The sequence below is a fragment of the Microcebus murinus genome, chromosome 19 (assembly GCF_040939455.1).
Source record: "Microcebus murinus isolate Inina chromosome 19, M.murinus_Inina_mat1.0, whole genome shotgun sequence".
Classification (NCBI taxonomy): Eukaryota; Metazoa; Chordata; class Mammalia; order Primates; family Cheirogaleidae; genus Microcebus; species Microcebus murinus.
Genome location: NC_134122.1, coordinates 32,774,680 through 32,800,448, shown reverse-complemented (window position 1 = coordinate 32,800,448; position 25,769 = coordinate 32,774,680).

Here is a 25,769-nt window from a genome sequence, read left to right as displayed (position 1 = left end):
CAGCCCCCCTGCTCACCCACATCTCCTCCCTGAAGTTGCCTCCTTCTTCCGCTCCTGAGTCGGGAATCACCACACCTCATCCCTTTATATGTTAGCCATAGCATGCGCCTCTGCCTGAAGTCCTCTTGTCCCTTTGAGTGTTTATGTACTGCCTCCCACTGTAATGTAAGTTACACAAGAGCAGAGACTTGTCTGTCTTGTTCTCTGTCCTCTGGGCTCAGAATACACCTTGGCATGCAGTCTCAGTACGCATCAGATTTATTCCTCCCTACAATCCCAGGAGCTAAACACTATTATTATCCCCAGTTTACAGATGAGTTAAGAAGGGTTCAAAGAGGTGCATTGAGTAGATTGTGTAGCTCTTCAACTGATAAACTGGACCTGTTTGATTTGTCAGCCCGGCCTCTTTGACCACTGCTCTGTTAAACACCTGAGATGGCAGCCCTGTCTGGTGCAAAGGTGTACAAAGTCTTGTCCCCGCCCCACCCACCTGTCCCTGTGCCCAAGGCTTTTCTCTTTCTTCTCTGCTTGGCCTGCGTGCACACTCAGGTCTGGCTCAGCCACTCCATGGTTGTTCAGACACCTTGTTGAAGTCAGGATGTCTGGAATGGGCCTTCCTACCTGCCCATGCCTGGACCACTCTGTCTCCTTCCTGTGCTGGCTTTTCCTGATGGCGCATGTTTGTGAATGTACATGGGAATGGGCAAAGGACATTCAGGGAGACTACACTTTAGCATGTATTTAGGATAATCAAGATGGCATCTGTTTGGCAATCAACTCCCTTACTGCACAGAATGGCTTAAGGTCACAATGCCAGCCTCAAATGTAATCTCTTTATATCTCTGACTCTACTTTTGTTTTCTTCTAGAAGCAGAGATTTCCATTTTAATGATGGTCTTTCTCCAGCTTTCTTACCATAAGGAAGACAGTCCAAAATTCATCCATCTATTTATTAATTCCACACACATTTCCAGCCCCAGTAGTGCGCAGGTGCTAGGCTGAGTGTTGGAGCAACATAGATGTGTAAGACGTGGCCTGTCCCTCCTCACTGCCACAGTCACCAGGGCCGGAGGATGCATAATGGATTCCCCAAGAGGGCAATAACTTTTGCTTTTGTGCTTGTCCTAGATCCTTCACTTCACTGTCTTGATCTCTTAAATTTAAGAGAGCTACCCTCTGACCATGAAAAAGCACCCAAGGTTACGTGAGAAACATTAGCTGGTGCATGAGGCTGTCAGGCTCCTGAGATGGACTGGCCAGACCAGGCACTCCACAACTCAGAGATCAGGGAGATCAAGGAGCTCACAGGAGATTAAAGAAAACATTTTTCACCTTCAAATTGGAAGACCATCCAGTAACAAAGCCAGAAAAAGGAGGTCAACAGAGATGATCTCACAGCCAAGTCAAGGTAACGTAGGAGGAGGAGAAGGGGTAAGGAAGAAGGAAGAAAAAATTAGGTCTGCCCCTGCCCCCAACCTCCCCCACCCCTCAACTCTCATGCCCCAGAGTGGTGACTGCCTTTAACTCCAATCTCCCACGAGGAAGATGCCGGTTTGCTCCCCCAGGACTGTGAGGCTAGAGGAGGAGATGGAAGCAGCAGGTGATGGGGATGTTGGTGCCCGTTCAGCCCATTTGGGGGCTGCTCTTCCTATTCCTATAACTTGCTTAGACCTGTTTTAGACTCTGGTTGGCAGCAGGCTTGCAGCGGAATGCAGTTCATAAAAGCTGACAATGCCAAATGATTTAGCTCTGTGATTTTAAAGACTTTTCTATCCCCAGGCTTTGCCACCTTCAGTTGCTATTTCCACCCTATGAAGCAAGGAAAGGAAGGTGTGGGGGCAATGGAAGAGCCTCATAGACTCATAACCGCTTCTACATGGGGGTGGAGCAGGAATTCTAAGGCTGTACTTTAAACACTCACTAACTTTCCAGGGCCTTTGTTTTAGCCTAAGATTCCCATCTGATTAGAGAAGGAATCTGCCCTCCCTGTTGAATCACTATTCTGGGGTCCAGGTTGTTGTGCTTGTTTGTTTGTTGAGATTAAGAGAGTCTGTTAACTTACATGCACACGTATACATGAATCCTATTTGGAGGAGGCCTTTTTCACATCTGGAAGGCCCACTTTCGCAGCAGGCTGTGGGTGTGGAGGCAGAGCCACAGCATAAAAGAAAAGAAAGGCAAATGCTTCTTCAATCCCTTTCTGGGCCAAAGCAGCCTTGTGGATTAGGGAGAGGAGCACAAACACTGTGCTTTCCCCCTTAAAGGAGCCATTAGCAAGGGGCATCTGCGGAAGGCTGCAATTGGCTCTCCTCTTCTGGGTGTCCTGTCTGTAATTGTCACTAATGCAAATTCATTAGATATTTCATTAGCTGAGCCAAAAACCTATATCCTGATCTTTAGCTGAAAACATCTCTGAATTAGATCAGGAAAATTAGAATAAGACTCATTCGCCGGTGGCAATTAATGAGTCATGACTAACGAAGGCAGGCAGAGGAGGGCAGGAGAGAGCCTCTCTCCTTCCAGTGAGCGGCTGATAGTTAAGGGGCAGGGGGAATTGCACTGCTGTTTTGTGAGCTCACTGGAACATGAAGCCGTCACCGCCTGGAGCCACCAGACTCCCTCACCCAGCTCCTGGGCTCTGGAGTACTTCCTTTCTTGCAGTGCCTCGGGGGAAGGAGCCGAAGATGGGAAGTCGGTTATCAGGGTGGGGACACAATCTTCAGTAGAGGGTGTGTCGATGATTCTGTGCCAAATATCACCAGCTCTTTTTACCCTCTATTTAATAGAGGGGTCCTCAAACTACAGCCCGCGGGCCACATGCGGCCTGCCAAGGACATGTATCCAGCCCGCCGGGTGTTTTTGCCGCCGCTGCCTGTCCTGCTCAGCAGCCGACTGGTCCCAGGCCCACAGTGCGCATGTGTGGAATGTGCGCCGCACTCTCCAATGGCCCTCTAACGGTCTGAGGGACAGTGAACTGGCCCCCTGTTTAAAAAGTTTGAGGACCCCTGTGTCCATTAGGTATGGCGGAGGCAACCAGGGAGCTACTGTCTCCAATCTTCATTTTTCACCCAAAGGAAACTGAGGCCCAGAAATTCAGATAATTTGTCCCCAGACACAAAAGTAATGTCTTGAAAAATGGGGACCATCCCCAATCCAGTCTTTTGACCCTGTGTTTAATGCTGTTTTCTCTGAACCATCATACCCACCAACTATTTGACAATGATCCATTCATCACCCAATACCTGCTCTATGGAAGATGGCTAGTGGGATGATACAGACACAAAGAAAGCTGAGACATGGTCCCTGCCTCCTTCCAGGGATAAAGAAAGCACAGAGGGGAGACACTGTCGGGCAAACAGGCCTTTGGGAAACCACACAACATGTGCCTTGTGGAGGTGTTCACACAGTGCCAGTAGCATAAGAGGACAGGAAAAGTCGCCTGGAAAAGTCGAGATAGGAGATGATATTTCAGTAGTGATTTTACGTATGAGATCATTGCTTGTGAACTGAGATTGGATTCATCCTACAAATAGAATCTGAAACAAGAATGTGAGTGCAAGACAGTTATTGGAAGATACATAAACAACAAAAAGAGAAGAAGGAATAGTTAAAGTCAGGGAGAAATTCATAAGGATGTATTATTAACTCAGCTATCACAGGGGTGAATGCAGGGTCACCTTGTGGAGGAACTCTGGGAGCAGGTTTTCCAAATACACATCTCAGAATGATCTCATCTGAGGGGCCAGGGAGTTGGAGTATTTATACACCCACTCCTGGGTCATGGTTGAGCTCCACTCCTGGAATGGTGCGTGCTGGGCATTTCCTGCCTGTCTTGCATAGAACGGCCATCTCCCTGGCACAGAGATACAAATTCTGGAAGTCTCAAGGCTGTAGGATCCCAATATGTGTAAGGTTGAGGGTGACAGTCAGAGCACTGATGGTATTTGCTGCCGTGGGGCCGAACAGCAAGCCATTGCCGGCAGTGCATTTTGGGAGCAGGGTGTGTTGAGGGAAGGGAAACTAGGAAAATGCTTGGAGCCTAAATTGCATAAGGGAGAACAGGGAATGATAGGGATGAAAGGGTAAACAGAGGTGAGACCATGGGCTCTTTTGTGCCCCTTGCTACGTTATTTAAATGGTTCACATCCTGTTCTCCTGGTTGATTGTATATAAGGCAGAAGAAGAAGATAATGACTCCCTCATTTCTGTAAAAGGGGCAGGAGAAAGAGTTCACAGCAAATCCCCGGCCAGTGCAGACCAAGACTCAGTTTGTGCATGTCTGATGGGATCGAGGTCCCCACGTGAGTGTCCTGGGCCTCCTAAGCACAGCTGCAGAACACTCCCCAGCCCCCAAGGGCCTGGCTGGACATGGCAGGGTATATCTAACTCATTGCAGGCCTCCCCTCTGCCTGGGGCTCACAGCGGGTCTGGGTCTGGAAACAACTTGGTGTCACAGTTGGGAAACAACTTGGTATCACAGATGGAGCTGCTGCCGCCATCTCTCCACACCTCCAGCCCTTCCCGGCCTCAGCGTGGCCACTCACAAGTGCCCCCTCCACGTCCTCCCTGCAGCCCTTCCCCGCTCACCCACCTTCCACCAAAAGTATCACTGAAAACAAAATGTGCTGCACTCCAAACTCAGAGCACTGCCTGTTTCTCTTTTCTTAACATCTTATTTTACCTCTTGGGCTTCACTTTCCCACATTATCAAATAGGAGAATTCTACTAAGTCTGAGCACCCTTCAGGATCTGGCATTGGCTTGCTTTCTTCTCTGTAGACACATCAAAAAGGGCCTATGCGATGGGGACGCAGAAGAGGTGATGATCTCATCTTCCTCCGGGTGTTGGGAAGCCTGTACAGAAGCTGTGGCATCTCTTACACAGGAGGCCAATGAGGGCGGGATTCCAGCAGGAAACTGAGGGAAAAGCAGAGGTTACGCAGTGAAGGGAGGCGACTTGGTATCTAAAGTCCTATCCAGATGCGGACGTCCATGCCTCTGGGTTTCTATGGATACTGGGCAAGCAAGTAAACAGAATCTTTAAAACAGTGTTTCCCGCACTGTCTGTGGCTGAGAAGGTCAGCAGGTGACAATATCATTTCCATCACTCAACGTCTCCAGCCTCCATCACACCTGAGTCCTGCTCTCAGCAATGAGAAGCGCCGGGAGGTTGTTTCTTAACCATCAATGAGTTTAGCTTGCAGTACGGAGACTTGGCACTAGAAAACCTCCCGACTATGGGATTCAGTTCGCCTGACATTTAGTACCGTGTTTCCCTGAAAATAAGACAGGGTCTTATATTTATTTTTCCTCAAGAAGACGCCCTAGGGCTTATTTTCAGGGGATGTGTTATCTTTTTTTTAAGTACAGTACAACAATCTACATTTATTCAAATAGAGTTAAGTCGTCATCTTCTGGAACATCATCATAACTCTCCAAACCCCAAATTCCATCCTGAATTTCTTGTGACTCTATTTCCTTTAAAACCATTGGCCCCAATCTCTCACGTCGAGACATAAAGCTCTCTCATGGGGCAGATGAGAAGGGCTGCTCGTCTTCTTTACTGCTCCGCGACGAAATGCATGGGTTGTGCAGATACGCTGCGTAGCCACACCCATCACGAGGTCTTATTTTCAGGGTAAAGTTTATATTGTGCAAATGCTTAGAAATCCTGCTAGGGCTTATTTTATGAGTAGGACTTATTTTCAGGGAAATACGGTAAGTGTTTAATCAATCCTGTATGTGATCATCATAATATTTAGTCATCTATAGAATTCATTTTCTGAAAATTTATGAAGATGAGTGAGGTGTTCACCTTGCAGAATGGGGTAGAAAGGGTCCTGTCTAAAGGCTGGGCAGTGGACAGAGTTCTCAAAGTGTGATCCCTGAGCCAGCATTATTGTCACCTGGGGAATTGTTAGAAATGGGTCACCCTAGACCTACTGAATCAGGCTCTCTGGAGCTGGGGCCCAGCACTGTGTCTTAACAAGTCCCCCAGTGGCTCTGATGCTATCTTGGGTTTGAGAATCACTGCTCTGGAGTTCTCTTCAAAAGTGAGAGAAAGAGAGAGAGAAGAAGAAGGAGGAGGAGGAGGAGAATGAGGAGGAGGAGGAGGAGGAAGAGGAGGAGGAGGAGGAGGAGGGGAGAAGGAACATAGAGAGAAATTCTGTCCAGAGAAAGACATAGCCAGAGACTAGGTGTTTGCCAGAGTTTGAACCCATGGTCATTGTATCTGTCATTTGAGAGGACATGTGAAGGGTGAACCAAGGGGATAAACAATAAATCTGGAGACAGGTGATCTGACCTCTAGCCTTTGATCTGCTAGCAATAAGCTTTGTCCCCTGAGCCAAGTCACTCAGCTTCTCTGAATACCTGTAAGATGAAGGTGCCAGCCAGGAACCTCCAGGAACAAGTCCAGCCTGCCTGGCACTGCCCTGAGGACACTCACAGGATTCGTCCTACTCTTTCATAAACAGAGCCAGCCTGTTCCATCGTTTCCTGAGTGGGTGTCCACACAGCATCATAAAAACCTGCGTTCAGCTTAAAAACATGACCCAAAGTGTTGCTGTTCCGTGGAGGTAACAGAGACTGGCCCTCTCCTCTCAACATGCTTGGAGATGGCCCACTCTGCTTCCGCCTGGCATAGCACCCAGGGTTGCATGCCTTGTCTGAGAGATGATGCATGGCAAGTCGTTTCATCCTGTTTTGCTGCAAGTCCCTGAGCTGGGAGCCTCTGGTGGCGCAAGGTGATTGAGCTGGGGAGGCTGCACACCCACGCTCTCCCCAGGGGACTCTCTTTTTCATTTACATTTCCAATTTCCAGACTTGTCAACAGTTTCTGCCTCTGTTCTCCAAGAGGAAATGGAAACTCAAAAACAAAAGGCAAATTCCCTTTAAAACTGCATGGAGCAATCAGCACGTGGGCTGTGGGACTCCCGTTTGCCAGAAGTGATGGCTTCCTTGTGCTCTCACTCACGGGGTTCCCCAGGGACTGCTGCCCTCGGGGCAGAACTGCAGGGACTTGCTCTTTCTCCAGCCCAGCTCAGCTGTGCCCTGGCCTGACTGCTCCCTCCTTTAAGCACTATCCAAAGCACCTTGGGGCTGTGCTACTAATTTTTAAAAATTGAAATATAATTCACATACCATAAAATGTACTCTTTTAGAGTATACGATTCAGTGTTGGTTAGTATATTTATTTACATAATTGCACAGCTATCACCACTATCTAATTCCAGAACATTCTCATTGTCCCAAAAGCAAACCTTATGCCCATTAGTGGTCACTCCCCATTCTCTCCACTTCTCCTCCCCAGGCAACCACCAATCTACCTTCTGTCTCTGTGGATTTTCCTATTCTGGGCACTTTATGTAAATGAGATCATATAATATGTGGCCTTTATGTCTGGCTTCTTTTACTGAGCAAAACACTTTCAGGGTTCATCCCAGTCATAGCACGTACCAGTACTTCATTCCTTTTTGTGACTGAATGATATTCTATTGTATGAATATGCCATATTTTACTTACCCATTCATCAGTTGACAGGCATTTGTTTTCACCTTTTGGCTATGCAATGTGAGCATTTGTGTCCAAGTGTCTGTGTGAAAATACTTCAGTTCTTCTGAGCAGATAACTAAGAGCAGAATTGCTGGGTTAGATGGTAACTGTATGTTCAACGTTTTGAGAAACTACCATATTGTCTTCCAATGTGGCTACACCATTTTACATTCCCTTTAGCAATGTCTAAGGATTCCAGTTTTTCTATATCCTCACCAACACTAGTTATTTCTGCCTTTTTGATTGTAGCCATCCTAGTGGGTGGGTATGAATTGGTATCTTATCATGGTTTTGATTTGCATTTCCCTAACGACCAAAGATGTTGAGCATCTTTTCATATATTTATTGTCCATTTGTATATCTTTTTTGGAAAAAATGTCTATTCAGATCATTTGTCCATTTTTAATTGGGTTATTTGTCTTTTTACTATTGAATTGTAAGAGTTCTTTATTCCAGATACTAGAATCTTATCAGATATCTGATCTGCAAACATTTTCTCCCAATCTGTGGCTATCCTTTGAAACACAAAAGGTTTTAATGTTGATCTAGTCCAATTTATTGATTTATTTTTTCCTTTGGTTGCTTGTGCTCTAGGTGTCATATCTAAGAAACCATCGCCTAACTCAAAGTCATGAAGATTTACTTCTATCTTTTATTTCAAGAGTTTTATAGTTTAGCTGTTACCTTAGGTCTTTGATCTGTTTTGAGCTAGTTTTATATTGGTGTGAGGTAGGGGTCCAGCTTCATTCTGTTACATGTATGTGGATATGTATATATGTATGTTGTCTCAGCACCATTTCTTAAAAAGACTATTCTTTCTCCATTGAACTGTTGTGCTACTCTTATAACTCCTGATGAAACCTTTTCTTCTGCCATTCACCCCTCTGTGTGGCCTTCTCCCTTCTCAGGCTAGATTGTTGGCCTCCTAAGAGAAGACACTGGGGATAAATCTTTGGCTCCCCCAAAGAGGCCTGGCATAGGGATATTCAAAGCCCCTGAGTACACGTGTTGACTGAATCATTCTGGAAATTGCTGCATAGTTACTACTCCCTTGTGAGTATTTTTCACGTAGATGTCCTAAGTTTTCTGCATAGCCCACACCAATATTAATTGTGTTTAATGGAGTTTAATGAAACCAGATTCAGGAGCCAGAGGAACAGTGATTTCAGATGACTCTGTGCTCCAGACCTGCTGGGACAGTGTTGAGTGCTTTGTGGAGAGGTCCTGGCAAGCTGGTGTCTTTATCATCACCCGATTTCTCAGGATGATCCAGGTACCTAGAGTGGAGTAAGTCCTCTAACCCAGCACATGAGATCTGGGATGGAGAGGAGTTCTATAGGCTGTACAAGGGGGATCTGGGCAAGGAAGGGGGAGAGAAAGTGTTTGGAGGCAGAAGGGCCTGCCTGCAGATAGGCCTCAAGGGACAGAAACGTAGAGAAGGAAGATGGGGGCGGGGGAGCTGGGGATAGAGAGGTGGTCACTCATGAACGGCCCATGGGGGCTCCAGACCCTCCACGCATCCCAGAATCTGTCCTGGAAAGGCCAACTCACCAAAAAAAAAAAAAAAAAAAAAAAAAAAAGTACAAAAGCAGCCTTTGCCTATTCCCGGCAACAAATTGTTAAAATAATGGGTTTATGTTTCAAAGGTTTCATTCCCTGTGTTTGATCAATAAAATGTTCTTTAGATCAATACAAATGTAATTTCACTGCTGGCAGCCGTTTATAGCATACAGTGGAGAAGTCACTGCCCAGCAAGCCCGGCTCGTGAGAATGATACAAGCATATTGCTTCGCTGGCTGTGGGTTATGCTTGAACACAGCAAGGAAAAACAAATGAGATTACCAGCCAATAAGCTCAACGTTGGCACCGATGTCTTCGAGCCTGCATTCATCTCTTCAACACAAAGGCTTTCCGCAGAAAGAATCTGGCTCTCCTGAATTCATTTTTAAAAACAGACAGTAAGAAAAGTGGAATTGCTGATGTTTCCTTAGCACTTCTCACATGCCAGAAACTGTCCTACGTGCTTTCTCTGAATGAACTCATCTGAGTCTGACATAAACCCACCACAATGGCCCCATGATTGGCCCTATCTCATTGATAAGGATATTGAGGCACAGAGAGGTTGAGTAACTCCCTGTGTTGAATAACAGCACAGCTGACAAGAAGCAGAGCTGGGGTTTGAACCCTGGCAGCATGTTTCAGAGGCGGTAAGCACACTACCAAGTGATCCATCCAAGCATCACCACCTGCTTGAATGCCATATACCAGGCACTATGCCTAATACTTGCACGGGTTTTCTTTTCTTTATTTCCCTAAACATACTGCCATAGGTGTCGTCATAGATGAGAAAACCGAAGCCTAGAGGAGATTAGTAACTTGCCCAAGATTTTATTGGTAGCAAGTGGCAGCACCAATCTTCAAATACAGGCCTTCTAAAGCCAGTGCTGCCATGCTGGACTCTCGCCTTCAGGGAGCAGCCAGTATACCTATTCCCTTCTTCCACAGCCTCTAGTGTGGAGGACAAAGGATGTGAGCCTTGGGAGCTCAAGATGAGACAAAACTCGAGCGCAGAACAAGTGAGGCGCAGGCTCCTGGGACCCCCGGCGGTGTGAACAGTCTGCGATGGGGGTAGAGCTGTGGGGGGTTAGAGAGACGGGCTCTCCTGGCTCAAATTCCTGCTCACGCTGTGGCCTGCTCTGCGCCTCCTGCAGGGCTGAGAGTCCCTCTGCATGAGAAACAGGCCAGCTTGAGTTCATTCTCAGATGTCCCCTGAGCACACACTTTCTCCGCTCTGGCAAGGGCAGGGTGCCTAGCGACTGTGAGGCCGATGTCTGATCCTCTTTCTACAGACTGTGAGCTTCATAGAGACGGGGCACGGGGTGACTTAAGAGCCCTGGACTGGGGCTGGGGTTCCTGTACCCTGGTTCCAACGCAGCAGCATGTCCTTGAACAAGATATTTCCCTTCACAGGGCAATACTGTCTCGTCTGCAAAATGATAAACTTGGGCTGATGCATCTCCCAGCTCCAGCGCTGTAGAAATCAGAGGAAGGTGTGAAGGCCAGTGCTGAGATGAAGACTAACCTTTCATTCATTCAGCAGCATTTATGGCAGGCCCCTCCTGTACCAGCCACGGAACTCAGCAACGAACAAGACTGATAACATTACTTGCCTTCATAAGCTTAAATTCTAGTGATTTGAGAGATGCCAGATTCATTCATTCATTCACTCACTCATTCATTCATTCATTCAAAAAGCACCTCCCTAGTTCAGGTGCAGCAGCAGGTCTGGAGGATTCAAAGGTGAGAAAGACAAGGCCTGGCCCTGGAGATACTGAAATTTCAGCAGGGAAGTCAGATGTGTAAAAAACTGTATCTCCTTTTTGAGGCTGGGACAAAAGCCATGCTTGTTCTAAATCTATCCTTAGCATTATGTAAGAGCTCGCTGGAGAGTGGGAGTTATGATCCAGCACCAAAGTGGAGCAGGAGACTAGAGAGGCCGGGGAGGAGGATAGGAAGTGGCCTGGCAGAATGCAAGGGCAGGCAACCACGGGAGCCTCTGATGCTATCCCTGAGCAAGCTTTCAGGGATGTGGTTGATGACTGAAAGGGACTCTAACAGGACAGACTCAGCAGAATCCTTTGCCCTGTCCTGGTCCCAACTCTGCTGTTTCTAAGAGCAGGCAGTGGTATGCAGGTGGGGTCCACTGCCCTCCCTGAAGCTCCTCAGCAAATCCAGGGCTCTGAAGCTAATGCCAGGCAGTGGCTTCTCTCCACCTGTGCCCACTTCCAGTTGGGGCTTTGAGTTTTCAGGGTTCCCCCAGAGCAACAGTCCCTTAGGAAGGGGAGCCCTGTGCTGCACCCCAGCCAGCCATGGTGCCTTTCACCCATGGCATCCTCACGCCCTGGGAGCCAGAATTTGTGTCTGCTTCCCTGTCACCTTGTCAAGGGATGGCTGCAAACTGTTCCTGTCACCCAGCTCCTTCAAGGCTGTCCCTTCTCAGCCCCCATGCCAGCATTCCTCCAACCTCCTCTTCCTTGAAGCTCAATATTCCTTTTGGTTGGTCCTTGCTGTGACAAACCCTGACCCTATCATCTAGTTAAGGGCATGATCTTTGACAGGTCACTTCCCCTCTGCCACCCTCAAGGTCCCCATCTGTAAGCTGAGAATAACTTTGCCTGGTTAGCGACCTCACAGAGCTGTATTGAACATTCAGTGAGAAACTATACAAAATAATAAATGATTAAGCATTATGTGTAGGGGTAGCAATGACATTGAGAGTATTTATTTACACACCAGAGCCATGAGAGGTAAAGTTAAAGAACCATTTCTGTCCACACTGAGGAGGAAGATTGAAGTTCAATTAGCAATCCCTGAGTACCTCATGCATGCCAGGCACTGGGACATTTGCTTTTGTGTCCCCTTATTTAAACATCACATCATTCCTTTCTATTTACAAATGAGGGACATAGGCTCTGGGAAGTGATACTCTTTGCCCAAGGACACGGAGCTTTAAGTGAAGGTCCTGGGTTTCATGGCAAAGTCACGTGGCTCTTTAAGCCACAGTTACACAGAGCGTTAAACCCTCTTCTGTGCAATCTGGAAAAATACAAAGTGTTCTGTGCTCCTACCTTTAAATACAAACCCGCTGCTTTCAGACCCAATTAGGAGCAGGTAATTACCTGTGGGAAGCGGGGAGTTGAGCTGTCGGGTGGATCGACACTGAGCGTCCATGAGCTAGTCTTTTCTAGTTATCAATAAAATGCTACAACAAAATCATTATTTGGCAATGTGTTCATTTAATAGTTCATCCCACAGGCCCAGGATGGAAAGTAGCCACAGTCAACCCTCTAAGATAACACGTGTTGGTGGTGTTGGCTTTGCTAACTATCTTCGGCAGAGATGTACCCTGCTAGAGGATGACCCAATTTTCCCAGACTTCTCATGGTCCTGAGCCCCTCCCACCCAGAGTCCCTGGTCCCTCCCTAGGGCCTCAGCTTTGATTGGGCTTCGAGATGATCTTGATTAAGGCAGGCAGCAGCCCACTGCCTGTGCCCTGCCACTGGGGGAAGGGGACATTGACCAAGCTACTGTCTCCAGCTGTCAGGTACATGATGTGAGCCCTGCCATCCCCAGCTCAATGGATCTCACCAGTCCAAACAGCATGCCTAGGCACACAACTAGGTTTTCTGCCCAGCCCTACAGGTACTGCTCAGCCTGAAACTCAGCCTGCTATACACAGTCTGACCTCTTCCCCAGGGAGCTGGATTCTGCTCCCAGCGCACCTGTGACAATCACACTTCTGAGCATTGTCTGTCTCCTGGTCACGGACACCTGCCTGAACCACACCTGAGCTTGCAGAAGCTGTTTATCCCTGTGTACTGGCTGCTTGGCTGAACACATAAGGGCCAAGCAATAAATGAGTCACTTAGTCCTGCTTTCCTCCCATGACACCAGCCTGAGCCGCAGGGTTCCAACATGCTTATTGTCAGAGCCAGTGAATCCTCCTGGCATCGTCACCCTGCTCTGCCAGAGTAGTGTGACTGCCTGCTGGAAGTACATTTGAAAGTCACTGAGTGAGCAAAGAATGCTTTGACACTGCTGCCTGTTCCTGTCTCCCCCGGGGCTCTTTCAATCTTGGCAACTTCCCACCATTGCACTCCTGCAGGAAACAGACAGATAATCGCAGCACCCAGGTGGGCCGATGGGATGGCAGCCTCCCTGGTGTCACCTGAGAGAACTGGCTCTAGTTTGGGGACTTTACTTGAAGGGCAGGAGCAGTTGGTGCCCAGTCAGGTGGAGTGTGGGAATGTTCCCACTTTACTCTGGGCAGGAAAAGAGCCAGGATGTGGTTTGCCATTAGCAGGGAGTTTTCCATTTGGGACACCACCGGGATTAGCTGCAAGAAATGATGGGCCAGGACAAGCTCTTGCCAACCCCTGGCTGTCACACATTCCTCCGGCTTTGTTCTCTCATACATTCAAATAGACGCATTAGTCGCACTTACTCCACAGCAGGGTATGTGTGAGGCACGAGATAAAGAGGCTGACAACATCCCTGCACTCGCAGCCAAGCATCCACGAAATAATCGTGGCTGGGTGGACAATGCTGAGGGTACCCAGGGTACAACAGCCTTCTTCCTTGACTTCAACCAGCTACAGTCGTCAATCTTCCTTTTGCCTCTGGTCTAGACCAAGGCTAATGAAGCCAGGACTCTCTAAATGCAACAGGAATGAATGTCAAAGCAGAGAGAGGAATTCCATGGGTGCTCCAATGGGCCACGTGCTCCAAGAACTCAAGAGACTTCTCAGGAATCTGGGGAGGCATTTGGGAGATTTGCTAATTCTATGAAATCATTCCTTTTGTTGTGGCTGACTTTGGATCTCACTGTTTCCATCAAAAGAAAAATGTTACATAGTGACACAATGACTAATCCAGTTTGGTGTGGTGTAGAGACAGCCTTCATGGGGTCTCAAGACAAGAAGTTCCGCTGTGGAAACTGGATGTCTTGGTCCCCTTCCCAACAGTAGGCAAGCACAAGATCAAATTTCCCTCTTTTGCATGGTCTAACCGAAATTTTACTATTCTCCAAGCTACAGAACTAGTGTTTTCTGAGAACCCTAGCGTTAGGATATCCTTAGAGGCTATCTAATCGCAGTTTACACTTAGTGTGAGAACCTCAGAATGATACTTGTAATCTGATCTGAACACTTCCTGTAACAGGCAGCTCACTCCATAGTGCGCTAGCCCCTTCCGTCATGGAGTTATTTCATGTTCCTGAAAGTTCTTTCTCTTCATGTGCTGAAATCTGCTTCCTGGGAACTTCCATCCAGTTGACTCTACACCCTGCGCCATATGGAATGAGTCTAATTCTCCTTTCTTACCACGGCTCTTCAGCTTTCCAAGGAAGGCCGTTCTGTTCCTTTGAATCAAGCTCACCCATATTATAGAAAGGAATCTGCTTTACTCAAAACCCACTGATTTAAATTTAAATTTGGTGAGTCAATCTCACCAAAAAAAAAAAAAAAAAAAAAACTTCTCAGAAATATCTGAAATAATTTTCAACTAAATATCTGATTACCATGACTAGCCAAGTGTCATTTAAAATTCACCATTACAGCATGGAATTCATATACACTTTCATATATACTTACAGAAAATATACTGTATTTTATTGTGTGTGTTATTTAAATGCTATTATTCCATGCAACCTGATTTTATCATTCAATGTTATACTTAGAGTTCTTTCCTTAATAGGAAATACAGATATCTCATTCTTTCTCACTGTTACGCAGTGTTCTGTTCTATGGCTATATCCTGGTTTATTCAACCATTACTCTAAAAATGAACTTTATATTGTTCCCAGCTGGTGAGCTGCTTGATCTTGAGCAAACTTCTTGAATTCTTTCAGTCTTAGTTTTCTGATCCTTAAAATGGTTGTCAACGTCCTGTCTCGGGAAGGGAGCTGGCTTGATATGGCTCCAAGGGAACTGACCGAGGTCAAAGCGTGGATGTCACAGAGAAGAGGGTCGGGAAGGTGTCAGGGCTGCCAAGAGAATCGGAACAGACCCTGGGGGCTCCCCTGTCACAGGTGGGAGCACTGGAGAGATGACCCTGTTCTGGCTCTTAGAGTCAATAATTTTCCAAAGAAGACAGTCAGCATCAGGCACTTTCTCACATTGATTTGAACTTGAACGCTCCTCCTGGCTAGGTATTGTTGACTGAGTAGCACAGATGAAGAAACTGAGGACAGTGAGGTCACACCTGGCCTGATACCTTCCCCACTACAATTCTCCCCAACAGTGGACTTTCATTCCAGAGAGGTCATGCCTAATGGCAGGAATAGAAGTGACAACAATGACAATGATGCCATGAATGGAGAGCTTACTCTGTACCCAGCTGAGCTCTAAGTGTTGTACGTGTAATAACTCAGTCCCTGCAACAGCTTCATGTGGCAGGTACTGTTGTTTGTTGTTAATCCCATCGTGCAGATTAAGAAACTAAGTGTGGCAGATACTGCAAACGACAGGCTCATCCTTCAGATCATACAACCTAGAAGGGCTCTGGCTGATTTTCAGCTGCTAGGAAATGCATCTCTTCTCCTGGGGACTTTTTCTGATGCCAGGAAGGTCCTGTCTGCCTGCCTTTGAGGCAAAGAGAAAGATTATCATTCCCTGCAGTCTTAGCCAGTGTCCAACAGGAGTTGGGTAAACACCACAGCTCCCTTGCCGCTTGGGAGGGGAGCTTAGAAGTGACGTTTTCCTCTGTTTCCCAGCCTTCCCTGGCCAGGTCCACAGTGGTAACTGGCTTTTTTAGCTGGATTCCCCTCTCCATCCTACATCCCCTGTCCTCTGTTTCCTGTATTTTTCTGCACTCAGAGCCTCCTCTCTATCTACTTCTGGGGGACACGACAGAAGACATTCAGGCATAGAGAAGTTACGTAAATTGTTCAGGCCATGCCGATGTAAACTGAAACACCCGATACATTTGAGGGCTTTACCTTCTAGGCTGCCTTTCCATCAGCTCAGCCTCTGAGGGATCCTCAGAGGAGGGAGGCGGGATTGCCTGGAGGAGGGATTTGTCCTCTGGTCGAACATTAAGCAAGAGGAAGACATGGGCCCTGCTGTCTGGCTCTGCGCTCACATGGGGCTGGGCCTGCGGGAATTCTCAACTGAAGGATGTTGACAAAGCTGCTGCCTTTCAGCCCTGAACACCGGTACAGAGGCAGGGAGGGGAAAATGGGAAAACACAAAGTTCCGCACGACAGGAAATCACGTTGGAAAGCTGTGAAAATCATGTATCCTTTTGAGGCATAATGGTTTTAATTTTCTCAGGCCCTAATCTCCCTGGCAACAATTTAGAAGTGCATAAGCATCCATGAATCAAAGTTGGGCACGGCTGCGTGTTTAATTACGCGTCGTTGGATGCAAACTTTCCTTTTGATCTCAGTGTTTAAAGGGATTTACACTTTAACAATTACATTTTTTTTCTCCTCCCAAAGTCAATGTGGGTTATTGAATAGTGTCGGCGTAGTTGGGGATGGAGGGAAGGTGTTGAGAAAGACAGGGGCTCTTTCTCTTCAGTCTGGGTGTAGTGATGGTTGTCTACATGCTCCTGTCTTTTTGTGAGCTGGTGAGTGTTCTACCAACAAGGCCCCTCACCACTGCAGAGGATGCTGGGGCAGTGATGACCAGAGCTTGGATATTGGACAAGCTATCCTGTTCAACAATGAGCCCTGATGAGCTTCCAGACCTCCCCAATGACAGATTGATCCTACGTTCACAGTGGACATCAGTGGTTGTCAGAGACAATACATAAAGGAAGAGTGATGCCATGTTCTAATAAAACTATATTTACAAAAACAGGAGACAGGCTGGGTTTGGTCCACAGGCCATACTTTGCCAACTCCTGACTTAGAAAAACAACTATTTATTTGTCTCACAGTTTTGTGAGTGTATGATTTGAATCAGGATCACCTGTGTGGTTTTCCTGGCCTTGGCTAGCCTTAGTCACGTGTCTGAAGTCAGCTGCCGGGACAGCTGGGGCTGGCTGGTCTAGGGTAGCCTAAGCTGGGATAGCACAACTCTGCTCCATGTGGTCTCTCATCCTCCAGCAGGCCAGCCCCGGCTTGTTCAAATGGAGGCCTGGCAGGGCTCCAAGAGACTGAGCAGAAATACACAAAGCCTCTTGAGGCCTAGGCTTGCTTCTGGCACAATGCTTGTCATTTTCTGGCCAACCAAGGTTCAATAATTGGGAAAACTGACTTCATCACTTGATGGAAGTGCTGCAGGCTCATACTGCAAAGAAAAATGCATACAGGGAGGGCAATTAACACAGCCGTCTTTGCAAACAACCAACACATGAACACATAAGAAGTGCCCCATAAATGTTAACTACTAGCGTGCACCCGCTCTGTGTCACGTTCTGTGGTAGAAATAAGAGAGATTCTAAAGCTGTGAAGTCCCACCTCTGAACTGCTTATAGGCTAAAATGTGCAGTGATGTTTGTCCACAAATACCTATAACAAAGAATAAAAATAAGAAGTGACTTTCCAGCTTGGGATTCAGAGCCCAGGAGATCATAGCAACTAGCACACAGAAGATAAAATGTTTTGGCAAGTTAATGCATCACAGAGAGACTATATCTCAAAGCTCCTCATGACAGAATAGTCTTATATAATATTGTAGACCCTTCTAGGCCCAGCTATTTGCACTAATAGTGATGTAGTCCTCAATCCCATAATAGAGGATTTCCCACCAGGATTGCCTTTCACAGGTACCCCCGTCTTACTCCATTTGGGCTGTTGTAACAAAGAACCATAGACTGTTGGCTTAGAAACAACAGAAATTTATGTTTCACAGTGCTGGAGGCTGAGAAGTCCAAGATCAAGGCACTGGCAGATTTGCTGTCTGGTGAAGGCCACTTCCTGGCACATAGATGGCCATTTTTTGGCTGTGTTCCCACGTGACAGAAGGGATAGGGAGCAATGTGGGGTCTCTTTTGTAAAGTCACCAATCTCATTCACAACAGCTTCACCTTCTAGGAGTGAGTGGCATGGTCTTGCAGAATAAGCTTCCAAAAAGCTGGAGACTTTTGGGAGATAATAGAATGAGTAGCCTGGAAACAGCAACAAGGAATGGGTAAGATGCTAGGCGGGGAGCATTGTCTTTGGACAGAGTTGCATAGCTACCCTCAGAGGATGCTTTAAATGCAAGAAGAGAAAGAACAGAAGAGAACACTATGGAAAAGGTTTAACCTAAAGGAGTCCGGGCTGATGGCACACTGTAAGTCTCAAAGGAAACAGTTGAAGCATTTGAGAGGTTGGGGGAATGTTGGGGTTTGCATCACACATCAAGAGGTGAGAATGCTACTGATATTGATATGGGTGCCTTGGCTTCTGCTGGTGACCAAAGTAAACAGAGAAGAAAGGCATGATGACATTGATCCTGATGGCCTTGGAATCTTAAGGGTACAATGCACCACAATGTGATATTAAGCAGGGGATTTGGAAGGGAAGGGTGAGTCTCTTCTGAAAAACAGATAGTGCCTTTTGAAACACCCTCGCTTCAGTTCTGCCAAGTGAATGAATGAATTAGTGAAATGGTACAGGGGGACGTTCTCAAGCTCATTAAGAAAACCCTAAGGACCACCGTGTGTAAAAAGTAGCATGAGAGAGGAACATGTTTGTGCCATGGCCAGAGAGAGAGAGCTAGAGTCAGGACACCTGAAAGTTTACCCTCTTTCTCTCATTAAGCCTGTGTGGGTGTGTGGGTGTGTCTACACAAAACATGTGCTGGGCGAGGACTGTGACCCAGGCGATCTCTAAGGTCTGTTCCAGCTTGGATGATCCATCTGCCTGTTCGATTTTTGGGGTGCCTCTTTACAGAATGTCTCAGCATCTGCAAGCAGATGCCTGGCTGGCACCTTCTTTCTTATCTCATCCAGTTGAGAGCTAAACGATCATTGCATTAATGTGTGGTCCTGACACTTCTCTAGCTAGGCTATTAGCAGAGTCTGCAGTGCTGAAAAACAGCAGCTGCTTCCCTCTCATGCACCTTGGGGCAGATTCAGGTGCCACAGTCAGAACAGCTTCCCCTGAGATTTTCCTCCATAGCACTTTACATGGTGCATCTTTGTATCTTCAGCTAATTATTTCCTCTCTGTCTCTTCCACAGCAAAGTAATCTTTAGGAGAGTAGGAGTCCTGTCTACTCTTTAATCATTTATGATCATTAAATATTTGTTGAATGAGTGAACAAAAAACCTAGGGGTAGGGAAATCAGACTCATTCTTGGCGACACCACGAGGTCCAGGTAAGTAGGAAGAATGAAATGGAATGCGGAAGAACTTGCTAATTATTACAGTGGTACAGTCACAGAACTATCTTCCTCTCAGGGAATGAGCTCTTGCTTCTCCACAGCTTTAAACAAGAGCTACGTGTTCAGGCTACTAATCATGTGATTTCCTGCACTGGGTAGAACATTGGGTAGAAGGAGTTGTCAAAGGGTCTGAGAGTTCTAGAATTCAACATATCACCAAAGCATTCACATATCACCCATGACTGGCCTCATCTCTTTATTCCCCATGAAAAAAGTATCCAGTGAGAAAGACATTCTCTGGGGTTAACACATTGCTTAATCATGTGAGCTTGAATTCAATCATCCATACATCCATCTGTCCTTCTATGCATCCATCCACCCATCCTCCTTCAACCATCCATCTATTCATCTCTCCATTTACCTGTCCTTTCATTTGTCCACCCAATCATTCATCCATTCATTCCTCTATCAAATCATCCATCCATCTATTCATTCCCATTCATCCATCCATCCATCCTTCCATCCAATCATCTATATGTTCATTCATTCATCCCCATTTGTCCATCTACCTACCCATCCATCTGTCCATCCAATCATCCCTTCTTCCATCCCTTTATCCAATTATTCATCGGTCCATTCATCATTTTTCCATCCCTCCATGACCCATCCATCTATCCATCCGCATTCATCCATCTGTCCATCCATCATCAAACAGCGTTAACATAGTGCTCCCCAAAGCTGTGGCAGGTCATGTGGAAACAGATTAAAAAGTGTCTGTTCTCTGAAGGACTGACATTTTAGTGGGGAAGAAATCAATGCTAATAGTAATAATAATAATGATAATACCCAATACCTAAATAGTACTTTCTATATTACAGGTATTGTTTTATATATTCTACAAATATTAATTCACTTAGCCCTACAAGAACCTAAGAGGTAGATGCTATTATTATCCCCATTTCATATGTGATAAAACTGTACTTTGAGTCTGCACTAATTTTGGAACTTGTGTTGACATTGACTAAAACTAAACATCCCTGTTTTAAATTATAACCATGCGGTAAAGTATTTGAAACACATACTTTTTAACAAAAAGAATGAACTTTTTTTGTTGTTGCCATTGTTTTAGTTTTGAGTAAAAAACATTTTTTCCTGGAAGCATTGTAGATAAGAAAGAACATTGCTCTCAAATTTAAAAATCTGGATTTTAGTCTGGTTCTGTGGTTAGTAGCGTGGCTTTGGACACCTTCCTTTTCTTCTCTGGGCCTCACTTTCCTCCTATGTATTAATAAAAGGATCAGATCTCTGAGTGGGGTGGAGGTCAGAGGTGGTAATAACTGGATTTAGCAAAATCCCTGAATACAGTTATGCAAGTTGTGCACTGCACAACCCCAGGGGCTACCATGTAGCTGAGTTAGATGTGAATGGGGCCACCTGGAGTTGTTCTACATACTGGCTGGTCTCTCAGGTGCCTTCTGCCTCTAATGATTTTGCAATTCGGTCATAGTTTTCTTTGATTCAGAAATGAAACACTATCCTTTGTGTTGGGAGGGGGACCACATTTTCTCCAAAATATTTTCTAGCCTATCTAGTTGTGAGAACTTAATTGCACCCAGAACTGTCCATGCAGAAAACTATCTTCTCCAAACTCCTCCAGCATCTTCACTTGCTTTCAAAATTTCCCCAGAGAACTCTCTCTGCTGTGGAGAAATTTGTGCATACTGAAATAGGCAGGCCAAATTGAAATTCCGTGTCTTCACAGTTGAATAATTTCAAGCCAAGCCCAAAGTACATTAGCAGAGGAATAGGAAAGGAATCCAAGAGAATGGTATGTAAGCAGCTTTAAGCAAGAGAAAAATGGGTGATCCCGATATGCTGCAAATTCCAGGGACCCAAAAAGGATCAGCGATATGCCTTACCACTCCCAGTCTTACCCCTCTTGAACTAACTTGCTGATGTCTGAAATTGTTTTAAATTAAAACTCAATATTCGAAGACTTCTGCTGCTTCTGTCAAACTATAAATGCACCAATCAGATTGAGTTTCTACCAGTGTTTATTGAAAATCTATTGCGTTCTATGGTAGGTCTTAAATTAAATTAATAGATAGTAAAAATCCAAATGAATAACAATGTATATGTATTAATAATAAAGTTTATATTTTTCTATTACAAAAGTATCATGTGCTTATTACAAAAAATTTGAAACTCTTTGCATAGTGTGTTTTGTTGTCTCTTTTTGACTTTTCCATTGCTCCTCTAATTTTAAATTTTATACACTTTTCCTTTTGCTTTCTTTGAATCTGCTTGACAGAGCAATAATCACTCTGTGTGTAAATTTTATGGATATTCTAACTTTTTTTAGCCTATGGTCATGTTACAAACAATTTATCTCATACTTTCACAGCCTCCTCGTAAACATTATGTTTAATTTAAAGTTTTGTTTATATGATTATAGATAATTATAGATCCATCTACAGCTCTAAGAAAAAATACAGAGGACTCTTTATCCAGTTTCTCCCAATGGTAACATCTTGGAAAACTATAGTACAGTATCACAACCAGGATGTTGACATTGGCATAATCCATCAGTGTCGTTCAGATTTTTCCCAGTTTCACTTATAACTTATTCATGTCTGTGTGTACATATTTAGTTTTGTGCAAATAAATCAGACCTGAAGGTTCCTTTATCCACCACAATGAAGATGCCAAAGAGCTCTATTACCCCAGGACACCTTCTGTCACCCTTTCATAACTACACCCACCCCTGTCCCCTCTCCCATGCCTGGCATTCACTAATCTGTTCTCCATTTCTAAAACTGTTACATTTCAAAAGCATTGTATAAATAAAATCATATTGTAGTATGTAACATTTTGGGATTTTTATTTTCATATAGCATAATTCCCTGGAGATTCATCGAAGTATTTTTTTTCATGAAACAAATTAATAATTTATTGTCTTTCACTGCTGAGGAGTAGCCCATGGGGTATGTACACACCCACACACACACACACACACACACACACACACCCACACACACACACACACACACACGAAACAGTTTGTTTAATCACTCACCAGATGAAAGACATCAGGGCTATTTCCAATTTTAAGCTATTACCAATAAAGCAGCTGTGCACAGGATTTTGTGCGAACCTAAGTTTGCATTTCTCTGGGATAAATTCCCAAGAGTACAATTGCTGGATGGTGTAGCACCTGCATGTTTAACTTTATAAGAAACTGCCAAACTCCTTTGCAGAGTGTTTGTATCATTTTACATTCCTATTAACAATGATTGAGTGATTCCATCTCTCCATATCCTCACCAGCATTTAGTGTTGTCGCTATTTTTTATTTTGGTCATTTTGATAGGTATATAGTGATATCTCATTGTGGTTTAATTTGGGGGAACTTTTTAATACAAATTACATTTCTTTAATGCTTGTAAGAGTTGTTCAGATGATCTATTTCATCTTGTTTGAGTTTTGGTAGTATGTGGTTTTTGAGAAATTAGTCTATTTCTTCCAAGTTGTTAAATTTATGAGGGAGGGTGAAGTCATTTTTAGCATTTCCTTAATGTTTTAATGGCTATAGATTTTGTAGTGATATCCCAGAATATGAAATACTGTATATGTAGTTACATTATATTCTCATTATTGATGATTTTTGTCTCATCTCTTTATTTATGCTAGTCTTACTAGAGGTTTATCAAATTTATTATTTTGAATAACCAGCTTCTTATTTAATTTTTTAGTTTGCTGAGTTAGGAACTCAAAGTAAGCAAAAGAGAAAGTGTATAAAATTTAAAATTAAAGGAAGAATGGAAAAGTCAAAGAGGGACAAAATATAATATGCAAAAAGTTATACTTTTCAAAATTTTTATAATGAGACCTTTCCTCTTTTCTAATGTAAGCATTTAGTGCTACAAATTTCCCTCTTAGTGTTTCTTTAGCTTCATCACACATATTTTGATATGTTTATTTTTATTTTCATTCTCTTGTATGCATTTTTATTTATTTTCAAACTTCCTACTTGGCCCACAGATTATTTAGGAGTGTGTTATTTAATTGTTCCTGTTTAGAGATTTTCCTGTTGTTTTGACTTGTTGATTTCTTGTTTGAATCCATGACTACAAAAAATATTTTATATGATTTAAATTCTGTTAAATTTGTTGAGGTTTATTTCATGGTCCAGGATATGATCTTAGAGAATGTTCCATGGGCACTTGAAAACAAAGTGTATCCTTCTGTTTTTGTTTGCTGTGTTCAATATATGTCCATTAGAACCTATTGGTTGATTGTATGGATCAAACATCCTATAACCTTGTCAATTTCTCTCTGGTAGTTCTGTTAGTTGTTAGGAGTGTTGAAGTCTTGAACTATAACTGTGGATTTGTCTATTTCCCTTTTCAGCTCTTTTTTGCTCTATGTATTTTGAAGCTCTCTTGTTTGATTTATACATATTTGGGATCATTAGGTTTTCTTTGAAAATTGATTTGTTTATTATATGTAATAATGATATTCCCCTTTTTGTAGGAATTTTCTTTGCTACGAGTTTACTTTAACAGATATTACTATAGCCACTCCTGATTTCCTTTGATTAATGTTTCTCTGATATATATTATTTTAAACTTAAGAAATAAGACCTTTTATTTTGAGAAGCAAAAGCATGAATCAAATACATTTGTGAAGCTTAAATTTAAACAGATTGTAAAACTAACCTGTGCTGACCAAACTAGACCAGGAAGTAGAATAGTCCAGCACCCCAGGATCTTCCAAGTGTCTCTTTCTGAAAGAGGCACCTAAATAGTACCTTAGACTTTAAGTATAATTTTATGCTCTGTTTCCAAAAGATATACCAGGTATGCATATTTAAACAATACACCTTAGGATTTTTTGGCCTGCTTTGGCAATTCATATGAAATTATCTTCTTTGTATTCTTTTGTGACATACTTCCTTTTTTCAATATACATTTATGAGAGACATTGCTGTTCTTGCAAGTAGTAATAATTTATTTTTGCTACTCACTAGTATTCCATTGTTTACATAGATGAGAATTTTCTTTTTTTATCTCTATAAAAGCTGATATTTATTTTTATTTCAAAATATTAGGGGATATAAGTGTTTTTGTTACATGGCTGAATTGTATAATGCTTAAATTAGGGCTTTTAGTGTGCCCCTCACCATAATAGTGTATATTGTACCTGATAGATAAGTTTTTTTTATTCCTTACTCCTCTCACCCCCTCCTCCTTATTAGTTTCCAATGTCCTTCACACCACTTTATATCCATGTGTACCCATTGTTTAGCTCCCACTTACTAGTGAGAACATGTGGTTTTGTTTTCCCATTCCTGAAATACTTCACTTAGTATAATGTTCGCCAGTTCCATCCAAATGACATTATTTCATTCCCTTTTATGGGTGAGTAGTACTTCATGGTGTGTGTGTGTGTGTGTGTGTGTGTGTGTGTGTGTGTGTGTGTGTGTGTGTTTGCATGTGTATGTGTGTGTACATACACATACACATCCCTCACATTTTCTTTATCCATTCATCAATTGATGGACACTTATGTTGATTCTACATCTTTGCAATTGTGCATTATTCTGCAATAAACATTTGGGTATGGGTGTCTTTTTGACATAATGACTTCTTTTCCTTTGGGCAGATACCCACCAGTAGGATTGCTGGATTGAATGGTAGATCTACTTTTAGTTCTTTGAGGAATCTCCATATTGCTTTCCATAAAGGTTATACTAATCTACTATCCCACCAATAGAGTATAAATAAGTGTTCCTTTTTCATTGCATCCATGCCAACATCTACTGTTTTTAGATTTTTAAATAATGGCCATTCTGATAGGGGTAAGGTGGTATCCCATTGTGATTTTAATTTGCACTTCCCTGACAGTTAGTAATGTTGAGCATTTTTTCATGTGTCTGTTGTCAATTTGTATATCTTCTTTTGAAAAAACTCTGTTGAGGTCTTTTGCCCACTTTTTAATGGGATTGTTTGTTTTTTTCTTGCTGATTTGTTTGAATTCTTTGTAGATTCTGGATATTAGTCCTTTGTCAGATGTACCGTTTGAGAGTATTTTCTCCCATTCTATAGGTTGTCTATTTACTCTGTTGATTATTTCCTTAGCTGTACAGGAACTTTTTAATTTAATTAAGTCCCCCTACATTTTTTCCATCCTTTCACTTTAGACCTACCTATGACATTGGATTGGAAGTGAGTTTCTTGTGAACAGAATATAGCTGTGTCATAATGTTTTTATCTACCCTACCAATCTCTGTCTTTTTGTTGGTAGTGTATTAAGACCACTTACAATAAAGATAATTATTGGTATATTAAGAGATTAAGTCTGTCACTGCTTTTTATGTTTGTTTCCTGATTTTCTTATCTC